Source organism: Parasteatoda tepidariorum, chromosome X1 (genome assembly GCF_043381705.1).
Source record: "Parasteatoda tepidariorum isolate YZ-2023 chromosome X1, CAS_Ptep_4.0, whole genome shotgun sequence".
In the NCBI taxonomy this organism is placed as follows: domain Eukaryota; kingdom Metazoa; phylum Arthropoda; class Arachnida; order Araneae; family Theridiidae; genus Parasteatoda; species Parasteatoda tepidariorum.
In genome coordinates this window covers 50,433,289-50,457,762 of record NC_092214.1, presented here as the reverse complement: position 1 = coordinate 50,457,762, position 24,474 = coordinate 50,433,289, and the positions used below count along the sequence as shown (strand labels likewise).

Below are 24,474 nucleotides of genomic sequence, written 5' to 3'. Positions count from 1 at the left end.
TTTTGAATAACTATCTTGACAAATGATTTTAAATATTACCTGAAATACCGTTTGTAAAATCATAACCTGAAATACTGTTTGTAAAAATTTCAACCCGATCGGGAAGTATCATTTCGGATGTCATATTTGTAAGATATAAACAAAAGCAGGAGATTTTTTGATGTAACTTCATTGGTAACGAAGTTAGCTTTAATCTATAAAACCTTCCTCGTATGTGAACATTGAGAAGCAGAAAGCAAATCGATCTAAGTATGCTTTGTAATATATCTAATAAGTATTCCTATGGATATATGCATACTTATTTCAAATATGTAATTATTACTCTTTCTCGTGGTTTTTAATTGGTGAAATCAAAACTGCTTTTGGGAAGACAGTTTATAAATGTAAACTAGTGCCGTTCCATATATTGTACGAAAATAATGAAAATCCACGATAAATAGAAATATTTTCTAATTTTAACTAAATTGCATTAATTTGACATCAATCAATGTTCTCATTACCAAAATAAAACAAGTATTTTTAGCGAAAATTGTATTATTACCAATGTAGAAAATATTATATTTGATAGTTATCGATATCGACAATACTTGCGATATTTTAATGTACCCGATATTCAGAGCGTTTTCAATAAATATTTTATACTTATTGAAAAGCATAGTTATCATGATATACCGTTGGAGTATTTATAAAAATATCGTTATAGCGATTAATGATATCGCGATGTTGACGCTATTTCACCCAGTTCTAGTGTTCATTTGAAGAGCTCCGTCATTTTTTCATCACCGAATGGTAATTCAAATTGGAGAAAAGGCTATTTATTTTTTACAAATTTCTTAGAAAATTGCGAATCAATTATGATGTGGTTTTATTAATTAAACATTTTATGTTTCCCCCAAAAAATTACTTCATGTTAAAGATCTTTGAATTGTACTATCGATATAGTTAAACCAAATACACAAATAAATCAGAATAATTTCCAAGTTATCAATTGGGCACCAAAACGTTTCACAACTTGAATATAGAGTGCTATTTATTCCTTTTCTCATTTTTTTTATAATACTTAATCAAATGATAGAAAGGTCATCAAAGAGTTTCGTTTTTTATATCAATTTTAAGTAGATTCAATTTGTTTTAATGAAATACTTGAATATTATTTTTCAAACTATTTTGAGTTCTTGTATTTACAATTATTAAATTAAGTTTAATAAACATAAATATTTTAAGCATTTAAATGTACTTAAAATTAAAAACAATTCGGATATATTTATAGTCATACAAAATTAGGCACAGCTTGACAAAAAAAATTCAAAGTAAATCAAAAATAAATTTATTAATTAATAATCAGATATCTTTAGAGGAACAATAAATGAATGAAACAAAAGTAAAACATTTTAAAAGATAACACCAGTTAGTAAATACTATTTAATATTGGCTTGGGAAACCATTTCCCAAGCCATTGGAAACCAAGCCATTTGGGAAACATTTCCTTATTTCATTTAATTTAAACTATTCCCAAACTTAGAAAAAATGAAGAAATAAACCAAGCAATAAGTAAAACAATTTTTTGATAAAACCAGAATAAATTACAGAAAACTGGTAGTTTAATTGATAAATTCATAACATGACAGACAGCGACAAAATTATTTTTAATAAAAATTGCAAATTTCCATTATTAAATTCATCATAGATCATTTTATTTGGAACAAAAAAATAAATCCATTTTTGGTTTGACGATCCTACACCTTAAAAGCGTAACTTAATTCGAGATTTCTGGTTTTGTGGAGTTGACGCTTTTCTATTCTCTGTTGTCATGGTGATATGGAACAGGAGGCTCATGAGAAGTTCAAGGAATGGAGATCTCTAGATATCTACACCCCAACCATCCTCTTTTCCCATTGAGGGACCATCTCGGGGGAGAGTGAGGAACGGATTCCAGAGGAAGGGTAGATATTGCGTTTCTCCTTCAACAAAAGGGACTGGTTCCATACTCTTCCCCCATCCTTTTATTCTAGAATCGAAAAAAAAAGGGAATGACTGAAAAGCGAAAATTTTGAAGGATTGGAATAAGTGGGAGTTTGGATGAGGTTTATATAATCTTCACATCTGCCAAAGACAAGTGTCCGCTTAAAATTCTCTTAATTTTCGAAAGAAAAGGAAGACGAATGGAGGGTTAGAGAAGTTTTTCGATGAAAGAGATAGCCTATTGATGAATTAATTTAATCCAGGAATTGTTTTAAATCACAAAGTTGCATATCGTATTAGCACTTCATTTTTTTTCTTCTAAAGATAAGCGCCCACTCTCCAATTTCTTTTAATTTTGATGACATATGAGTGCAGGATTCTAAGATTTCTTTGATGAAATAAAAAGATAACTTAGACAATAATTGAGTATAGAGTTTTTGTTTAATATTGAAAAACCACGCGTCGTACATAAAACACGACCCACAGTACGAGAATTATAATCCTATAATGGCTAATTTGATCTTATGAGATATATCAAATAACAAAAATCCGTTCAAATTTCTTTTAATTTAGACGAGTTCGATGCAAAAAATAAAAAACATATCCTATTAAGAAAATATTTTACATAAATAGTGTTTTAAATTGAAAAGATGCGCAGCATATAAAGTTTTATTATTCTAAGATGTAGAAAAATTAAACAACTACTGTATTCAAATTGATAAAAATTTTCTCCGTATTCTCTTTTCTTATAGTTTTAAGTATGATTCAGCGGAAAAAAATGCTCCAGGTATTTATTTTGATATCTATTTGACGAAAGATTGTTGTATTAATTAGATAATAACATATTTAGATAATAACATATTGATAACATATTAACATTACATAATACATAATACATCATCCATAAATACAGAGTCTTTCGTAGTTGGCGCCCTTAATATACGTATTCAAAATAATCTTTATTAAAAATAAAAAGGGGAAAGTACACACATTTAGGGACTTAAATGAATGTTAAAGTCAGGAAAAAGGTAAAAATGCTATTGAAGCTATTGAAAATGCTATTGAATTACTTTTGAGAAAGAAACATAAGAGCTGAAGGACGAATTAGAAGAACAGTGAGCAAAAAATAGCTTCTGAGAAATCGAATTTCAAAAATACGACTATTCCGAATTTTTTTTTTTTAATTATTTTTTTAAAGTTTTCGAGACACGACGAAATACGCAAGAAATTGAAATTAATGGAAAGGGGTTCAAACTTTGGACCGCTCTTTTGACCAAACTATTGGGACCATATTTTCCAGATTGCCGCTTACCCATATATTTTGGTGGTCAGAAATCCCATCCCATTGAAAAAAAGTTTATTCAGATAAAGTACATTTTTGTGTCATATTCCGTAACTTAAATTATTGTCGGCAATAATAAACTAGCAAACTTGAGGTCATCCCCTTGAACCATCAAGATTGAGTCCGAGAACGTGAAGATCCGATTATTAAACTAAAAGTTATTCAGCCTGTTCTGTTCACTTTTTTGCACACGGTGCATATGTTTGAACGAGTAAAAGAAACACAAATTTAATTAATAAAAATCTAGATGATAAGATAAACAGCCATTTTCTTCCAAGAAGTTTCTATGTTTAATTAACTTTCCAGTGTTTAATTAACTCAAAATGATAGAGAAGCATATAAACATTAAACATCATTACATTTCACAATATGCTTAGATTACAATTCCAAGTGTCTACAAAAGAAACATAAAAACCTTGAGCATGTGATTTTTACGCTATTTTGAGTATGAAATATTGTTGGACGGCTTTCTACTTAGTAAATCATTTTAATCCAGCAGGTATCATAGAGTATTTTATCAGCTGTTGTTAAACCCTTTCGCAAGTGGGTTTGTTTGCCCGGAAGCGTATGTACGCGGAAGTTGTGTTCGGGGATGAATATTAATAACTACGATGAGGATGTTGATGCATCCTTATTTCAAGTTGAATGAAAGGTATTAGAAAGGATTTTCGAGAATATTGTGGTTACCTGCATTGCAATAGTGTTCCTCAGAATTAATTTCAAAATTAATTACCTTCTAAATATCTTGTTTATCTGAATCCGTGCAAGAAATAATTAATATTTTAGATTGAATGGAAGTTTTCCATTAGTTGAAACCATTAGTATAAGTCGAACAGGGAAGACATACAAAAATTTAAATGTTTCTGAGAAAGAAAAAGAAAAGTAATAAAATATATTAAATTGTAGGGTAGGATTGTAATGTAGGATTGTAATTTAGTGCGCAAAGTTCAAAAAGAGACAAGCTGCATCAAACAATAGTTTTTAAAAGAGATCAAAATGTAAAGTACACACTACAAATTTATCTACACAAAATATATGAAATTGACATAACGAATCAGGTATATTCAAAAAGAGAATAAAATCAGTTAATTAGATTAAATGCAATGAAATTACACGAAATAAGTAAAATGGTATGTATAAAAATGGTTAAAATTTTATAGAATCGCAAATTTAATAAAACAGATATACGCTGTAAGACATTCCGGATCAAATTATGGTATAAAGTACCGACATTTTAGGTGCATCATCCGCAAAATTCATTTCACCATAGAATCAATTATATTGCAAAATATTAAAAAAATTACTGTATATCAGATTTTTTTTCTCCGTAACATGTTCCGTCAAAATGGGATTTTTATGGAATCATAGAATATAGCTAATTCCGAGATAAGTAAGCGTAACATTTCGCTAATTTAACACAGGCAAAGTCAATTTTTACAGTTCGCAATTTGTTAAACAATAAGATAAATTTATTTACAGGCCTTGTAATGGACCAAAGAAAAAAATAATTAGGGGAGAGTCGGGTAGCCCCGCCCACTTAAGGAGTATTGCTTATATTTCAGTATAATATTGAGTAATAATCAATATTTTTGTATGTTTCTATTGTTTTATCATCTAATTAAATAATTCAAAAAGAATCAACCAGAAAAAGAACAGTTTAACTTAAAAAAATTAAAATAATAAGTTATTTCACTACTGTATTCAACATATTTTCAAAACTATTGTTTACCATGTTACCAGCTGCATAAATACTTGAAACTTTGAAAATAATCTTTTTTTAATATAACAATTAATGGCCCATTGACTTGAAAAAATATTCTACACATATGAAATTGACAGTGGGCGGGGGTACTTGACACTCCCCTACATTTTATAAAAAATAAAAAAATAAAGAAATAAAAAAAATCGGGACATTTTGTTGTAGTAATCTACTTAAGAAAGGCGGACAGCAAACTATAAAAATATACAGTTCGCTCTATTTAATCCAAATTTTATCTCAAAAAGAAAATAAATAAACTTTTTTCAATTTCATCAACGGAACAATTAATTCATGATAGTTTGTGATCAAGATAGAGAAACTTTTTATATTTCTGCTGCTTTAAAAAAACCGCATCAATTTAGTAAAAACTCCCTTTTAATTATAATTTGCAATCGAGTTCAAGACTACCTTAATCAAATAATTTAAATGTAGGCCTTCAATAATTTCGAACAAAGATACAGTGAATATGCTGGTTTACATTTTTTATACATTAACATTTAGATGGTTAAGTTTAACTGGTTAACATTTTGTAATTTAGTAGATGATTTCTCAATTCAGCATTTTAAAATTCCATGATAGCTGGATAATTAATTGTGACCGATTATTTCTAAAATCGGATGAAAGAGACGAATCATTAAAATACTTTACTAAACAAGATTTATTACTGTATTTGATGAAAGTAATAAATAAGCGTATGTTCCCCTTATTCATCACTATACAAATTAGGTAACGGAAAATTTGTTAATTGAGTTTCGTTTTCATGAAATGACTAAATATTAAAAAAAGTTTGAAACAAAGAATCACACCATGTACATAATTAGTGAATGTTTCTAAGTTTGAACTATTGAATTTTGCAATTTTTACTAGTATCAAAAAAAAAAGTCAAAATCTTTCGAATCTTTAAATTGATTTCAAATCAATCATTTAAAAATCTGTATTTGTATTCGCAGATAACGGGATGTTCTAAACATGCACAAAAATCACGAATACCAGGATGAAGATCAGAATAAGTTAGGACAAAATATTTTTATCAGGAAAACTAAGACTTCTATCAGTTATATTTTCATTATAGCATTTTACATAATATGTTTATCTTGGTTTTTTAATTCAAATAAAACATGAAAGTATGCAATATAATAATATTATTGAGAAAGAATTACTGAAACCATTGAATCGAAATTATTGAAACATTTTCAATATGAGAAATCAACCTGTATACATGTTGAAAACTAATGCAGCATGTTTTAAACTATTTTTTTTAAACATTTTATAGCAATAAAAAATAAAAATTTGAAAGTTAATCTTACAAAGATCATAATTTGAAATCGGTTCAAGAATTTAATTTAAAAAAAACGCATTTTAATTGTGCCTGAAGCGTCAATAAATTAGATCAGCTCTTATGCCAACATAAGCAGCAGTATATGTATGAAAATAAACCTTGACAGATAAAAAAAAATTAAAATCATTTCTCCAATATTTATGTCACAATTTATTTAATATGTTTTTTCAAATCTTATAAAAGTAAAAAAAAGAAAAAAAGGATGGGAATTTTTTTAGTTTTAATAACAGCTTATTTTATACTTTTATAAGTATTAAACATCCTAACAATAGAAAAGAATACTTTTATTATAAAAAGATAAAAAATAAAAAATTCTCTCACATAAGTTCTTAACTGAAGATTTTAAGATCATAATGTTTACAATAAACAATTATAATGTTAATATACAAAAAGTAATTAAATAAGCAAAAGTAACAGCGAAAATATATTTAACTTTTTAGGACCTCCAAAAAAACAAAGATAACCGGGAAAACGAGTACTAAATTCCTAAATATTTATTAAAATGTACTAGGCTTTATTCTTAAAGCTATCTGTCAAAATGAAATCCTTCTAAAAAAAATCCATTCCTGTTTTTCTTGAAATGAAGATTCTAACAAAATTTGAAATCGGTTCAAGAATTTAATTAAAAAAAACGCATTTCAATTGTGCCTAAAGCGTAAAATTATTTATTTATTTTTAATCTCGGCTCACATCTTGTTGGCAATTTGCAAGTGAAGCAAGACGGGGAAAAAATTAAGTAAAAAGAAAAAGAGAAAAGAACAGCAGAAAAGAAAAACTTGCGCACTTAATAAATGCAGAGGCTACTTTTAATGCTACTCTTTTACTTTATAAAACAAAAATAAAATTGAAAAAGTACTGTGACATTATCAAGAACATATTTTCTATTCGAGGACTCAAATTTAAGTTTCTCTGGAAATATTTTAAAGGGAAAAAAAAAATGTATGTTTCGAAGCTTAATGTTTCATGCTGTAGTTTCTTAAATAAATTGTATAGAAAAAAAAGACTTACTCTTTCATCATTTAAGGAGAAATTAATGCACTCATTCGAAACCGATTAAAAACGGTTCTTTTATATTTTTAATTACAAAACTTCAGATTTCTTGTTTTTTTAATTTTATTTTTTGCTTTTTCATATGAAAAACACTCTATATTAATGCTTTACCACATGCAAATTATTATTTTTTATTTTGAATATTTATATCATTGTGTGGGAGAGAGCTGGTTAGCAAATTTTAATAAATTATTAAGTAAGCGAAACCAGCACATCCTATGAACAAAAAAGCAAGAAAGCAGCCAAAATTTTACTGCAATAAATAATTTTATTGCTATTGGCTTGATACCACAAAATGAAATTTAATTGAAAGCAGTTTGAAGTTTAATTATTCATTATTTTTTAAAAGTATATCAAATTTAGAATTAGAATTTCATAAAATATTTACTAACATACAAATTAAAATTTAAGGAAAAATTTTAAACGTTAAAAATATTGATTAATTTAAAATAGTTCATTGGTTAAACAATATATACTATTAGGCAATTAAAAAAATTAAGTAATACTAACGAAGACTAGTTTTTTTTATATATAATGTAGATAAATAAAAAAAAAAACAAAATTATAAAAATTATTTACATTTTATCATTCTTTATTTTAATTTTCTTTTTATGAATAAGAGAGAATATTTCAGATTGTAAAACACAAAATAATATAATGAAGTATTTGAATTTTATAAATAAGTCTCACAAATTGCGATAAAGTGATTCTCTCTTTCAAATTAGGCGTAGAGTACAAATTATGCGTAGAGTATAATGAAGTTTTAAACTTTTCATTCACAAAAGAATTTCTAGACACATTAAAAAAAAAAAGTACGAGGAAAATTTAACTTTACGAATAAGAAATAAACTTTATTAACTTGTACTAAAGATGAAAAAATCAGTTCTTCCATTATTAAATTATATTACCATAGTATTTATTTATTTATCAATATTATTTCCCAAGAATTTTAATTTCCCAAAGGAAAATAGATTGGAAAAGAATCTAAAGCATTACACAAAAAAAAATTTTAATAGGAAGTTAATATATAACAATGAAATTGTTACTTAATTGAAAAAAAAAATTATATAAGAAAGAATTCATAAAAATCTATCCGGCAAACTTATAAGTTTCCGAAGAGTTAATATTTCGAAAGTGTTTGTCAAATTTACCGATAGATGACGCTGCACGTCTGCTTTCAGGTGATTCTGTGAAATTGTTAGAAGATACCAGCTTTAGTCAAAGTAAGTGTTAAAAAACAAATGTTTTTACAGAAAGAAAAAAAAATAAAAATTTAAAATTCATAAAAAATAGCATATTTTATAACTTATAATATATTTTATTTAATTATAATTATTTACCTGTTATGTCGTTACTAGATGGCGCTAAAAGTTCAATAAATGAAGTTTTAGAATATTTTTTCTAGAAATTGTTTTTAAAATAATGGATACAAAAAAAAATTTCGCCCTAAATTTAATTCGCCCAAAATAATGAAATGAAACAAAGCAAAAGTATAATACTGTTTGAAAAATATTTTAAAGACGTTTCTCATTTTTTAAAATAATTATTTAAATACTTGCAGATTGTTGAATTCTAAAATCCACTCGGAAACAAACCATTACCAAAAACAAGTTTATATCTTATAATTTGTTTAAATTAGCAAATTATGTATAAAAATTTTACTTAAATGAAATTTCGGAAGTATATTGGAATTTTATTTATAAGATGCGAAGAAAAAAGATTTTAAATGCGTACAGAAGACATAAATTATTTTAATTTTCGCAAAAAACTTGAATTGCCTATCTATTTGTCATTTGAATTTTGAGTTTCAGATTATATCGGTAGATTTTTTTAATACCGAATTTGACTATAAACTTATTGAAAATTCATCTCAGAATAATTCAGCATTTTTTAGTTTTTTTCTGTTTGCCATTAAAATTTAAATTTTCTACTTTTCTTAACACGTTGAATGCCAAGCTAATTTTACATGGCTTGCCCGTCTGGCCAAAATGATTTTCTCAGTATGTATTGCATTAATTTCTTCAAACCATTTCAGTAACGATAATAATATAAAACAATTAAAGCACTAAAAATTTACGAATTATGTGTTTCTAATAATCTTGGCTTCGCAGGTCACAGGTGACCCCTGTGGCGTTACGAACAAACACTGTGCCGGTCACCGGTGACCCCCATGGCATTCAACGAGTTAAAATATTTTTTTGGTTAATCAAATTTTTTTTATTAACTTTAATTTGAAATTATCACCTGAAAAATATATTCACAAAGTGGAGCTTTTAATCATCGCGCTCATGACAAAATCAAGTACGATCACTAATGATCTACATCATTATCTTGCAGAACTTTAACTCAAAGAAGATCTTGAAACTAGATTCTTCTAAACTGGTTAGAATAATATTAAACGAACATGTAGAACATTTTGTATGAAATTTTATCATACATTTGTACTTTTGCGTGAACTATTCTCAATGTAAAAATTTACTACCTTTGGTTAAGGAAAATGAAACTTAGTTTATAGCTAAAATTAAGCACGCTTTTAAAGCCGTAACTCATTTTTTTTCTTTCCAAGCAATAACTTTATTTTAGTAACATTATTTTGCATTAAGAAAAAGAAAGGTTCTTCAAATATGAAGGGTCTTAAAATAATTACCTTTCACTCATTTTGTTGAATTTACACATTATTTCAGTTAACTGAAACAACAAGTGCTATATAACACAATAGGAATTTGTATTAGTTTTTTTTTCTTCATATTCGGCACTGTTAATTGAAAAAGAATACAAAAGTCAAAAGATAAAAAAATTGAGAATATGTAGGAATTACTGTTATAACTTCCATATGTTATAGAACTGAACTAGGGGAGAAAGATAACCCCTTTACTAAGTCTAGACTATTAGGTTTTTTTTGAATAGTGGTTCAAAAATGTAGGTACAAATGTAAATTTAAGTGCGGCTGCAGATTTGTTTCATCAATTCTCCCTCTTGTAGTTCAGAATCACGAAAATGTTTGTCCATTTTGAACGCTTTCTGAATCTCAATTTGTATCAGTTTATTTCATATTCTGTTCTGTTAATTGAAATTACCCATGCTGTCATAATTTTTGAAAAATATTAATAATATACAGATTAATATAAATAAATGAAAATGGAATAAAGAGTTGTTAAGATCACAAAAGTCAAAAGATGAAAAGATTGAGTATATATAGGAATTACTGTTCTAACTTCCATACACTAGAACTGAACTAGGGGAGAAAGATAACCCCTTTACTAAGTATAGACTATCGGGTTTCATTGAATAGTGGTTCACAAATGTAGGTATACATATAAATTTATGTGCGGCTGCAGATTTGTTACATCAATTCCCACTCTTGTAGTTCAGAATCACGAAAATGTTTGCCCATTTTGAACGCTTTCTGAATTTCAAGGAGACACACCGACGCTTTTAGAATTCAAGAAAATATACAATTCGGAAAGATTTTATTTTTAGAGATCCTTTTTTTATTTTGTTTAGCTCCTATTCCCTCCTTTAGTCCTAATATTTATTCGTTTTCCAAGGCTGAAAACGTTGTTCTTTTAGCGTATAAATGTAAACCCAAGCACGTAGATAACATTTGGAACGCTTTAAGGTGAAAAATGGATCCTAGCCAATCGGATGCTAAGTAAATATTTGCACTTGCAATAGTGCGAATAGTAGTTTGCAAGCGGATGTTATGTTGTTTCTTTGAATATTTAGATTAAGTACTTTTCAACAATGTTAAGTACTAAAGGGTTAAGGTACGACAGTTGAGAAGCTCTACAATAGAATGTTTTGAAATGTGAACATAGAAGGATAGAATATTAAGTTCAGATATGCTTAAAAGTACATATCTCAGTCACCATTATTACAACTAAAAATATAACTTACAGGCTTGATTTTCGTAATTGCTTGAAAAAATTCTGACATTCCGAAAATTAACGAAAGAGAAAATCTTACAAATCAGAATTTTTCAGTAATTTGATTACTTTTTATGGCAATGAAAGTATTAAACACTGACACTATCAACAGAGATATTCAGTGTATGGTTTAGTCGTAAGTTCTACGCATGTATTTTTGGTTCTATAATATTGGCTTCTCAAACACAAAATAGTAGAACCTCGATTATCCGACGTCCGGTCATAGGACACTTCGATGTCTCTTCCGGTGTGTGTTGAAATCGTTCCGTTACACGTTTCAACTAGTGTTACCTAGTTAGTATTGTGACGAAGAGTTCGAAATTTTTCTATTAAAAAACAACAATTAAACAGAAAACAAAAATGCATAAATGATAATGTGCATGATATTATATCGTAATTTATTATAGAAAAAAAAGCACAAGTGCTTTATAAATTTTAATGTTACTCATAGTTTAATGTACATAATATTTAAAAATTTATAACCAACTCGTAAAGGCCCAATGATTATCCGACATATGCTTGGTCTAGAGGATGTCTGATAATCGGATTTCAACTGTTTGTATTTTACAAACATTAAGTAACGAAAAAAAATAAATTGTAAAGTTAATGCAAGTCTTTTTTCAAATCATTTTTTGATCATATGGATTAAAAATGACACTCGTGTTATGATTATGTCCTTGCAATAACCAACCCTATTTGGAACAAGCTACCAAAAGTCTAATAAAGGCCAAGGTAGGGGCTTACTAACAGTAAACAATGTTAGAGTAAGGGTTTGACATAAAAATACCAAGAAATGGAAGTAAGGACATAGAATATCAATCAAAGGGGTATCATCTTTGAAAATAACGACTGAGCCGAAATCCTAGAAACCAATTGGGAAACCATCATACTCATTAAAGACTTAAGTATAACTGCACAACTTGACCAATTGGTTACGCAATAATTTGTAAGTGGTCAACTAAAAAGAGATAGATTCGCCTGCTTTTCGAATGCATAGCTTTATGTTACAGGCGTACATTTAGAGTTAATAAATTATAAAGAATCTTAGTATGTTTTACCTGTACGAACATAAATATTTTTTAACTGCAAAATGCTAGAAAAAAATAAAGTAGTTTAAACTTTACGCAAAGTAACTATACGCTTCTTTCTAAATATCTCTAATGCTCATATAGTGAAAAATAGTTTTTTAAAAATACATTGGTACTTAAGCACATGAAAATGAAGTTTAAATTCAAAAATAGAATTAGAATTTTAATTTTAATTAAGCTGCTTGGGGATTGCTATGCAAAACGAATTTTCAATTTTTTCAAAGATGAAACAAGCATCTCCAAGAAGATATTTTACGATAAAAACAATCACACTTAAAAAAATGCCAAATACCGATAATGCCAACTTAAAAAAATGCCAAATACCGATATATTTTAAGTGTAATTTCATTTTTAGCAACTATTTTGATTTTGAAACTATGCTTCTTAATAGCAATATAAACGGTTAAAAATCAACATTTTTATTTGCATATATATATATATATATATATATATATATATATAAANATATATATATTGGCTACACACTTTATATTTTAAAATGAATTTAAAGATATTTTTCGAAGTAGTGCAGAAGTTTTCAATGAATAAAGTTATAACAAATAAATTCTTTATATTATTTTTAATATTATACAATATTCGCTAGATTAGATTATGTGTTTAGATAAACTGAAAAATATAAGTTTTTTTTTTAAAAAAAAGATCATAAATTAGTTGAATTTATCAACAAATAAAATTTCTTTAGAGTTAATTTGATTCCTTTTTTTTTCTCATTCAATTAATCATTTGAAGTCACCAAAAACAAATGTTCGATTGATTTCATTTTTATAAATACCAAATAAAATATAATAAGGCTGATGATTAGACAAGACCATGTATTTATCAGTCACAAATAACAAATAGCAAAACTAAGTTTCACTTTGATTTAATTCAAAAAAATATCGAAAAGTTTCACTCACTCATTAAAGGTTAAGTCGAAAGCAATGGAAGAAGTTATATTTTTCAGTGAAAAATTTAAGAATCCATAAAAATGATTTTTTTTTTAACATCTAATCATTACTGTTCTGGAATTTTAATCAATTATTTCAAAGTAAAACAATCGCAGTGAAGAAAAAGCCCACAGTTTTTGAATAAAAAAAATTTAATTTTCAGCATAAACAAAAGTGAAACACTTTAATTAGCTTACAAAAACAATTTTTCACTTACGGATTATGTTAGACTAATAAAGAAAAATAAACTTTTGGAGAAAATCCTTCCTAGGGAAACGACAATTTTTATTTTCTCAAAGAAAGGTTTATTCAAAGAAAATATTCCTCCAAGTTCTATAATTAACAACAGCTGTAAGCTGGCCAAAAGACTTTAATTTCATTATTTTCGTAACCAAAATCTTTTTTTTTCTTTTTTTACTAAATAAGTTATGTTAGGAACTGTTAAGTATTTTCGATATTGGGGTTTAATAATCATGATTAATGTGTTTTAGTGTTTCATTTTATATTTTCAAGCAGTATAAAATAATAGAATATGTAATAATCTGGAGAAAAAAAAAGTGTAGTCAAAACTACTTGATTGTGATAAAATTTACCGTGTTTCTAACTTTATAGGAGAAACAAAAAGCATTGTAAGGTTTCACCGCAGCGATTTGGTAATGATTTTGGTAAAATTAACCATAAAACATTGCATTATAATGTGTGATTAAATTTGACAAATATAAAGTTTGGTTATTTTATTGTGATATCTTAGAGCATGGCACAAAAATAGTTTATTTGATTAAATTAACTTCTCAGTTTTATATTTTTAACTTAATGTGTGGTAGTAAGATTTAAAATATTGAAAACCAGAATTTACGGTAAACCGTTACCGTATGCAGGGAAAAAATTACCAAATAGATGGTTTAAATAGTGTATAATTTGGTTTTATTTACCAGAATTCCGTTTTTTTATTAGAGTTGTATATAGAGTATGATAATAAGAATGTGAAAATATACATTAATTTTCTAAAATAATGTTTAATTTTAAGTGAAATTTATAGTGATAAAAACTTCACTTTGATAAAAACTTACATATTACTTTTATAACTCATTTTTATCTGGTTTACCATAAAGTTATAAAATTTATTAAGCAAACGCTTTATATTTGCAAAAATAAGAATTGAAACCGAGAGTACGTATTATAAATTGTTTGTTTTATACTTTATTAAATCTTCAAAACTAAAACATAACATGTATGGTTAGTGTATATACTACAACATTTAATTATTATCTGGGTAAAGAAAAATATATTTGATCGAAACATTCAAAATCTGTAAAATGTTATAAATTATAATTAATTAATTCTTGTCATAAATTTTTATTAAGGGAAAAGATGTTAAGAAAATTAAACTCTCTCCAGAAAATCTTTAAACTGAGCGAGTTTGATTCAAATGAAATTAAAATGCAAGAAATGTACTAAACATACACGGAAATTTGTGATTAATCTTTTTTCTTTAAAAGTTTTGCGAACTACAGTTTTATATAAATAATAAGTTCAGCATAATGCAAGATTTAAAAAAAAAAGAGATTTTAGCACCTTTAAAATTATTGAAGAGAATAGGACAAGAAATGATTAAAAACCAGTAAACTTAGACAAAACTTTTTAGTTAGTTTGTCATTTATATTAAAAATCATAGTATACTGTCAAAAATTCCGTATCAAATTACAGCATTAAGTACTTAGAATGCAGTTCTACCGTAAAATATCATACCATAAATTTTATAGCAATATTCAGTGATTTTACGGAAGTGATTCAGTGATTTTACGGAAATTATTACAGTAAATTTACCATTTATCAGATTTTTTGTTCCCTCCGTAACAAGTTTACAGTAAAAAGTACGGCACTCTGAATGCCAGTACTTTTTATCATGATTGGATCCGGAATTTTTTTACAGTGTAATACAAATACACTACACAACAGCTTGCGGTTTTAAGATTATAAACTTGAGTTATTGCTTTAAAATATCTTTTACAAGTTTCAATAACCCTTCAAAACTAAAACTTGAAACACATGATTAATGCACGAAAAATACTTAATTTTTCATCAAATCACTATCGAAACAAAATAAAATTTTCAACTGAGACATTGAAATAGTAAATATCAATTGTTGAGTCTTTTTTTGAATTTCAATTTAAATAAGATACGTAGAAACAATTGAATTACTTGTGTTTAATAATCAAAATATTCAAATGAAGCCCTCTTAATAGAAATAAAAATCAAAGAACCCCTAAGAAAATCCAAGATTCATCCTTGATTAAATTTTGAGGAACTATATTTTATGGTAAATAACTAATAAGCGTGGTATAATGTACTTCGCGTATAATAAGAATGATTCCGGGTACTCTTATAATTATTGAAGAGGGAAGAAAAGCAATCCATTAGATGTCATATCACCAACGTTGCTAATGAGATGAAACTGGAAGTTTGGGAATTCATTCTAATTTCACCACATTGCTAATTGGAGTTAATGCATATCTTCTACCCTGGACATTTTTCAATTGCGTATATGATGCCTTGTTACGACTCAATTCGGATGATGAGTACACTTACATCATTTAATAGAGAACACAAACAGGGTGGGCTTGTTAGAGCTTTCATTTAGTGAATGGGAATAAGTAGAACGATAAAAGATATAGAGTTTTTTTTTATCTTTATTTTTACCTAGTAATGATGATGCAAGGACACGAAAGTGGCCATGAGTAATTTAATAAAAATGTACAACTAAAAGTGCGCAGTTTATTTATAAATGTGAGAGATATGTCTTTGAAATTGGATTAAACATAAAAAAACAAGGGAACTGCACAATTGCTAATGTTATTACATTATTCGCTGATATAGGACACAGAAAAAATAAATGAAACAGTGCATTTACATTTTACTGTGTGTACATTTACATATTATAAAAAATATTTTACACAATTAACAGGATGCGAGTAGTTTTAACCCTGTCGTTTCGTCAATGGTGTATACAAGTTATGATATTACACTCAGAAAAAAAGCATGGTTTAAACTATCAGAATATGGTAAAATATTTCATGTTTCTGACTCATTGGGATCACCAAAAAGCTGGGTGATTTTTACCGAATGGTAATGATTTTTCTAAAATTAACAATAAAATAAGGTTTTATAATATGTTATAAGATTTGGTAACCGTGGTAAAATTTGGTAATTTTATCATAATGCCTTAGTGCATGGCGTAACAATATTTATTCGGTTAAAATTACTTTTCAACATTGTATTTTTAACTAAACGTGTAGTAATATGATTATAATTTTTACTAAACGTGTGGTAATAGGAACTGTAATTTTGATAACCAGAATTTCCGGTAAAGTATGTGAACAGAGAAATTACCAAATGAATGGCGCAAATACCATATATTTAGGTTCATAAGCCAAAATTTTTTTGGTAGAAATGTTATTGCCATACATTACTAAAATTTTTTAAAGCAATTATTTAAAGAGGATAAAAACTTTTAAGTAGAATTAGACTGTAAAATAAAATAAAGTTTGAATTTAAAAAAAATAATTAATAAACGATTAAAAAGTTACAAAAATAACTACCCTTTATTTCAATCATTTATTCTTACAACTAACAAATGTCTGGATGATTAATTTACTCGTGGTCTGAGATGATATTAAGAACAAGTTTTTAGTGATGTAAACTAAACTCTTTAAGTTTAAATAAGCATCGAGTATGCAGTAATGCGTGAAATAAGCCTTGTTCAAAACGTCCACGTATTTGCCCTTTACTCGACCGTCCTTATAAAAACATAAAAAATATAAAAAGACCTCTAGACCGACCATGAACTTTACGAACGTTAGAAAGTCTGGGATAGTTTTAAGGCACGCCTACAATACCCTATTTTCTTAACTATATTTTTTCAAGAATCGCCTAATTCTATTTTATTTTAAATTTCTGGAAGAGGAATTTTTTTAGCGTATGCTCGAATACAATGTAGCAATAATATATGTACTGTAATAAAATAATCATAAATGTGGGATGGGCTTCTATAAAATGATTATATTTCTCAAAGTTTTAAAGATAACTAATTCCACATCAAAAAATATATATAAATAAGTAAAATAAAAAAAATATTTCATATTCAATAAGACAATTTTAAATATATTATTTCTTGTTTAGCTTATTGTTTGCAACTCATTTTCACACAGTTTTTTTTTTTTTTTAATCTTTAAAAGGAATTTTTAAGTGTTACTTGAACACAATGTAAAAAATCAAATAAGCATTATAATAATGTAATAATGAATGAGGGATCAGCTTTCTTAAAATGAATGTACTTTAAAGTTCATAGATAACTAATTCTGCACCAAAAATAAAGAATAAGAAAAATAAGTAGTAAAAAAAAATTATATTATGTTTAATTAAAAGATTTATTGTTATCAATTATTTATTGTTTAGCCTATTGTTTGTAAATTTGTTTGTTATGCTGGAAAAGGAATTTTTAAGTGTTGCTTGAATGCAACGTAACAGTAAAATATGCACTGTTATAATATAATGATAAATGAAGGATCGGCTTTCTTAAAATGAATATATTCTAAAGTTAAAGATAATGATAACTAATCCCACACTAAAAACAAGATATAAATAAAAACAAAAAAATAAATTAAATTTATTTCTTGATTGCTTGAATACAATGTACAAATTAAATATGCATTGCAATAATATAATGATAAGTAGAGTATCGGTCTTTTAAATAAGTTTGAAGATAATGAAAAATGATTCCAATCGAAAATAATCGCCAAAACTCAGAAACAATAGATAAATAAATATATAAAATAAAATAAAAATTTATTTCATGCTCGATCAAAATTTGTTAAATTTATAATTCAGCTTACTGTAAGTAAAACATCCTTAAACAAGTATGTTATTCTTTGAAAACAAAGATTTCTTTTTATAAGAAATCAATCATCAAAGTTAAGGAATTTTTAACAACAATTTTAAAAATTATTATTGAACTTTCATTACCCTACCAATCATAAAAATGAATAAAGAATACAATTCAGTTATTTGTAAATAAGAAATTGCTGTAGTTATTTAAAGCGTGATTTTTTCAAAAATGAAACAAATGCATGCACTTTTATATAATAAGAAAGCATTTATGCTTGTTTAGGAAAGAAGCTAAGAGATTTGTTACCAAATTCTCTGTGACGTCATTTAAAGTTAAAAAAATAAGAAAAGTTTTTTATTTGTGCATAAAATGACTTAAAGATAAATCAGGAAGTTTTCACTGTAAAATTTTTTTTTAATTGGATTAAATGTCTGAATCAAATTTAATCAGCTGCGCTTAAGTATAAGAACCTCGGTAAAATCATAATTTGAATTATGCAAATTTTGAAGGGAATTTACTAACATTTCTTAATGCAAGAAAGCGTTAGTTTTGACATTTATTAGGATTTAATAAAAATAACCCCCAAAAGAAATAATAGAAAAATTCTATCAACATCTTTTATTACGAACAAACCAACTATTATATAGTTGTTTTAAAATTTACAAACATGGTAATTTTAAACTAGATAAAAATTTTAGATATCAAATGCCTGGTGCCAATTGTTTTACTTTCCATCAACATTGCTTTAATTTTGCAGACATAAAGCGAAAAAAAAAACTAATTTAAGGCAAAAACTATTTTTACGATTTTTTCTAAATTTCATTTAAGAAGAATAACTTTCAAATTCGAAGAAAGTCAACAGCAGATCAGAGTTTGATTAGAGTTAAAAATGTTTACGTAAGCTGTTTACGAAACGTAAAAGACTTTTATAAAAGCAAACAAACACTATGCTCTATACTTTCTTTCTATTTTTTTTTAGATTATTTTTTAGGTAAAATTAACGGGAGTTAATACACATATATTATTTTGAAGAAAAAAAAAATTTGTATTCAGAAAAAAAACCCTACCAAGTTAAAGATAACCCCGCCAGGAGCAAGATAAGTGGAAAGATGATAATAATAATAAGAAAAAAATCACCACCTGGACATGCCATTCTAATAGCTAAGTTAATGATCAAGGTCTACCTCAACCTATTTTATCTTTAAAAGAAACCACAAAGAACTACCTGAAGTACTATTTGGCGAAAAAAAAGTTTTAAATAAGTTGAATTTTTAGCTGATGACTAATTATAGACCTTTTCATTCTTTAGTTAGAGGGATTACATAAATCATTCAAATCTTTTGAATGTGGTTTAAGTCAGAGGGAAAAAAAATACCATCACTCACAATTCACCTGCTTAACATATTTATTGATCAAGGACGTCTTTGGAGCGTTTGTAAGTATTAAAAGAATTCTCAGAAAGCCAATTTAGGATAATATGCATCTATTCATATGTTAAGTTTCAATTCTCATTCTCACGGAGGATAGGAAGCCATTCTTTTCATTCGTCAAGGCTAGATTAGACATAAATTCTCATAATACTGACCGAGTCCAACCAGACTTTAGTTAATAATGGATTTTTTCAAGCGAGGAAAAACTTAAGAACAAATTCAATTATTGACGAAATCTTAAGTGCATCTTTTCAGAGGATAATTTTACTGAGGATAGTTATTAGAACGTTGCATGATTGAATATGAGAAGATAATTTTAAATATTGTATGATGCACTCTCAAAATGATGTTTCGATTGACAAAATATGAATGTATGCAAAATTTTTTGTCATTTGTTGATGTTTTGACCCTCGTATTCGATCTTCCACCCCACCCCCAGTGGGAAGCAACTTCGAAGTTTTAAATATGAACTCCTACTTTTTATTGCAGATTTGGATTCTCTAGAAAAAATTAACGTTTTTTGAACATAGGCTTATGCATTTTGCTGCACAGACGGCGTTGAAAGCGAGACAAATAAGTTAGAGTACTAACTATTAAAAATGACGAAACTCGAGATTCAACAGATTAAGAACATGTCAATAAATATGCTTCAAATTCTTTTTTAATTATTTTAAAATTTTTCTAGAAAAAAAGACACATTTAAATTTTTTTCAATCTTTTTTTTTTGGAGAAACCAAATCGGCAATAAAAAATGGGGGTTCATATCTAATATTTCGAAGTTTGCCCTATACACCATCCCCAGACGGGGAGGGGGGATCAAGTTTGGCATCATTGACGTCATCAGGTAATGATCTTTTTAAATTACATTTATTCAGCAAAACATAAATATTAATGCATACATTTATCTATTACTGGAAAACGTCACATCCTACTTTAATGTAATAATGTACGTTAAGAAACATAGAATGTAACGTACACAGCACAAATAAAAAAGTTTAAGGTAATCGTTTTTGAATTTCCTATCATTCTCTGTCCCAGCAGTGCTGTTAGTACTTATTAACTTAACAATAATTACAATATTTTTCTTTTAATTTTTTCGATTGTGTTGTGAATCTATGTAAAACGAAAATAGAAAATATATATGGCAAATATATGAAATGATTAAATATATGTCTTGAATAACGTAGAAAACAATGCATAAAACACAACTGAAAAGGATTGTTTTTCTTTTTCTTTTCTTAAAAAAAAAGAAAAAAAAAGAAGAACGGGAGAGTTTCACGAAAGATTACTATCAGCATTGTCAAAACATAGAATGAAGAGAATTACAGAAGCGACTGTTTTCTTTGAACTTTTTGTGCTATGAAAATCTGTAACGAAGATGGGAAAACTATATGACAAGAAATATATATTGGTTATGAAATATGTAACGAATAACGCACAAAACAACGCATAAAACACAAATAAAAAAAAAATAAAAAGCTGCCATCAGCTTCGCCGATACACAAATTGAAGAAAACTACAGAAACAGCTGTCTTCTTAACTTATTTATTAGTGCTTTATGCGACGTTTTCTACGTTACTTATTATAAATATTTCAATTTTTGTTAAGTTAAAAATACATGATGTTACTAAAAAATGGAAGAAAAAAACAATTGAGAAATAAAAACAAAACTAATTAATTCAGTTATCAGAGTAAGAACGTAATGGATTGTGAGTGAATCAATAGTTTTCAATTATTAAACTAATATTAATTAATCATAACTAAGAAAAATTAAAATAAACTGCATTAAAAAAACAACTTAGTATTAAATCCGAAATTAAAGGATGCTCTTTAAACAAGCTACCGCTCACAATATTAATCGTTATCGCTAATTTATTACACATTTTAGTAGAAGTATAAGGAATATTTTTAAGAATGTTGATTTTAAAATAGATTCTTGGGTGGCTTAGTCTATTTAAGCATTAATACTACGTCACGGATAAAAAAAAGTAGCCGAGATTTATAACTTATTGAAATTAAACTTAAAATTTTAATCCTCTTAGCATCAGTTATTATTTTCCTAAATATTTCGAGTTCTTAATTATTTTAATGAATATAAACACACACCTTTACTTTCATCAGAAAGTTAACGTAGCTTTGATAACCAGAAGGATTTTCATGGATTAATTTTAGATAAAAATTCTAAACCCAAGAGTCTTCATTAGATTAAATTTTATATTAACTTGACATAATTAAAAATGTCGTATAATTAAACCGTAAAGTACATTAATAAAATTTACATCTTTGTAGCAACAACTTGAAAATGCATAGTTAAAATGCATTATGAATTCTATTATAATTTCTGTTATTTAAACTGAACTTCTGATTACACATAACCGCATGTGAAGTGATAAAGGATAACACTCATATCAGGCTCGTTACGCTGTCTGCAAACTATCAACTCATGATATATTTAAAATGTAATTTTTAAAGTTACATATGTGTAAGTCATCTAAGATATTTGAGAACAGATTTTGAAAGTCTGGGAAGCTTACAAGGAAACATCTGGTTTATGAAAGCAATCAATATGTTTATGACATAGAAGCGGTTGCAAATATGAAATATTTTCGATAAACCTAAATTAGAATAAAACGCGTGGTAGGTTTAAAATATATATTATACATTCCTAACTAAGTTTGCGTAAAACAATTAAAGTGACAGAAATGCTTCAGAGCAAAATTATCTTTCATATAAGTTAAGTAATCTAAATAATTGATTTAAATTTAAAAGAAAAAATAAAACTAATGGGAAAAGCAATTTTGAATGGGAGAAAATGATTAAATATCTAATATCATGAAAATTAATTTCAAAAACATTGCTTCAAATTCTTTTTTTTAAAATATATATATATAAATGCTTGAAATTTAAAAAAAAAAAAACGCTTATTTATTTAGCAATAAAATGGTATTTTATTCAAATAAAGTCTTTCAATAAAAGGAAATTTTTCTTTCAAAGTAATTGACAAACTATATTAAGGCAGTTAATTAATTGAATATTCTAATTGAATATTTCATCAAGATTAAAAAATAACTGGAGTTATTTTTTAATCTTGACAAAAAGTATCAATTTGGATATTGACGAAAACAATAAAAAAAATTTTTTTTTTTGAGACTAAAATCACATTCAATAACAGATGTTTTTTTTCGTGTCTAGTATACCTAAACATTCCAGTTAAGAGTAAGCCATGCGAAACGTGGAAAAACTTATGTTTTATTTCGTTCCGCTATCAGATTGAAATGGGTTTCAAAATCCCGCCATGTTTAGTAAGGCATTCAACTCGATGAACGGCCTACCCACGTGTTCATGGTTGCCATCGTTACGATTTAGATCCGGTACACTCACTTACTTACCTAGACACCCTGGCAGACGATTTTCGACCCACCCAAACTTTTTTACTCCCCCCTACTTGACAAGACACAAAACATACGCCTGCCTGGCTACATTCTTGCAAGGAAACTACTTGTTTTGGGTGGACCGTTCAATTCATTATTATGCTTTATTTATTTGTCATTTTTTTTTATATATATCCTCTCCTTGACTTGGGTGATGCTTTGTAGACAGTCTCACCTTGATACATTGTGTCAAAACAGTATTTCTTTTTTTCTTTTTGCCTTACCGGATCTAAAGACGAAAAATCACATTATATTTGAATGATCACTTCGCACAGGAGGATTATTTCCTCTTTGATTTTGAACTTTTGAAAACTCGACCATGCTTTAAATGTTTCGCTTAATGTTACAAAGGCTATAGACTAGTCTGTTAATACTATCAAGCTTTGCATTTAACGAGGAATTTTTAATAAAATTCTGAAAATTTATCTTGTTGAAATTCTCAGAAAAAAAAAAAAATCCCAGTGTACAAAAATATTTTACCACACTTCTCTTTGTTCAAAAATTTAATTTTTGGAAATACATTCGAACTTGTTAATTGCGGGCCTTGATTTAACGAGAAATATCTGAATAAATGGTTGGTTTAGTGTTAGTGCTCCCACATCGTGGTTTTTTTAATAACTTTTTGTAAACTTTTCCAGTTTAGCGAGCCTGTGTGTGCTACGTCCGGCGATCGTGGTTGATGATTTATTCCCATAATCTCGAAAATTGAAAAACGTTGCTGAAGGAACAAGGTTTGAGGACATCGAAGACATAAAGAAATATTTCGCGTAAGAACCTAAGAGCCTTCCAGCCAAGGACTTAAAAGTTGTTTTTAAAACTTTTACAGTCAAGTACATAATTTTTGCTGTATAGGTAATAAACAAATAGAAGTAAAAAAAAAGTCACAACATTGAAATATTATTATACCTTTGATATGATATTTCCATTGAGTAATAATTAACATTTATATGCATTGAGTAGTTATTAACATAAAATTTTATTTTTAAATTATGAATTTTGAATTTTTTTTTTAAATAGAGCTTTAGCACTTATAAATTCACTTCATTAACATATTATTTTAGAAGTTGGACTTACTGATAAACAACCGTGTAAGCACAAAAAGAAATTTATATACACTACTTAGTCTGGAGTAAACAATTTTGTACATACCAAATGCTTAATTGGTACTAAATAAATATTTGCTTTTTTTAGTATTTGTACAAGTTTTTGTATCATCATGAATAACATACCGTTAATATTATAAAATTCCATATTCTACTTACTGCATTTTAATACGGTAGAAAATTGTAAATTAATCTAGAATTGGATTTAATAC

General features: G+C 26.9%; 1 protein-coding gene across 7 annotated transcripts in view; it reads right to left on the bottom strand.

The window, feature by feature from the left end:
• LOC107438554 (muscleblind-like protein 2) overlaps positions 1-24,474 on the bottom strand; it is a 400,349-nt gene that overhangs the window by 50,505 nt on the left and 325,370 nt on the right. The gene's annotated exons all lie outside the window — the stretch shown is intronic.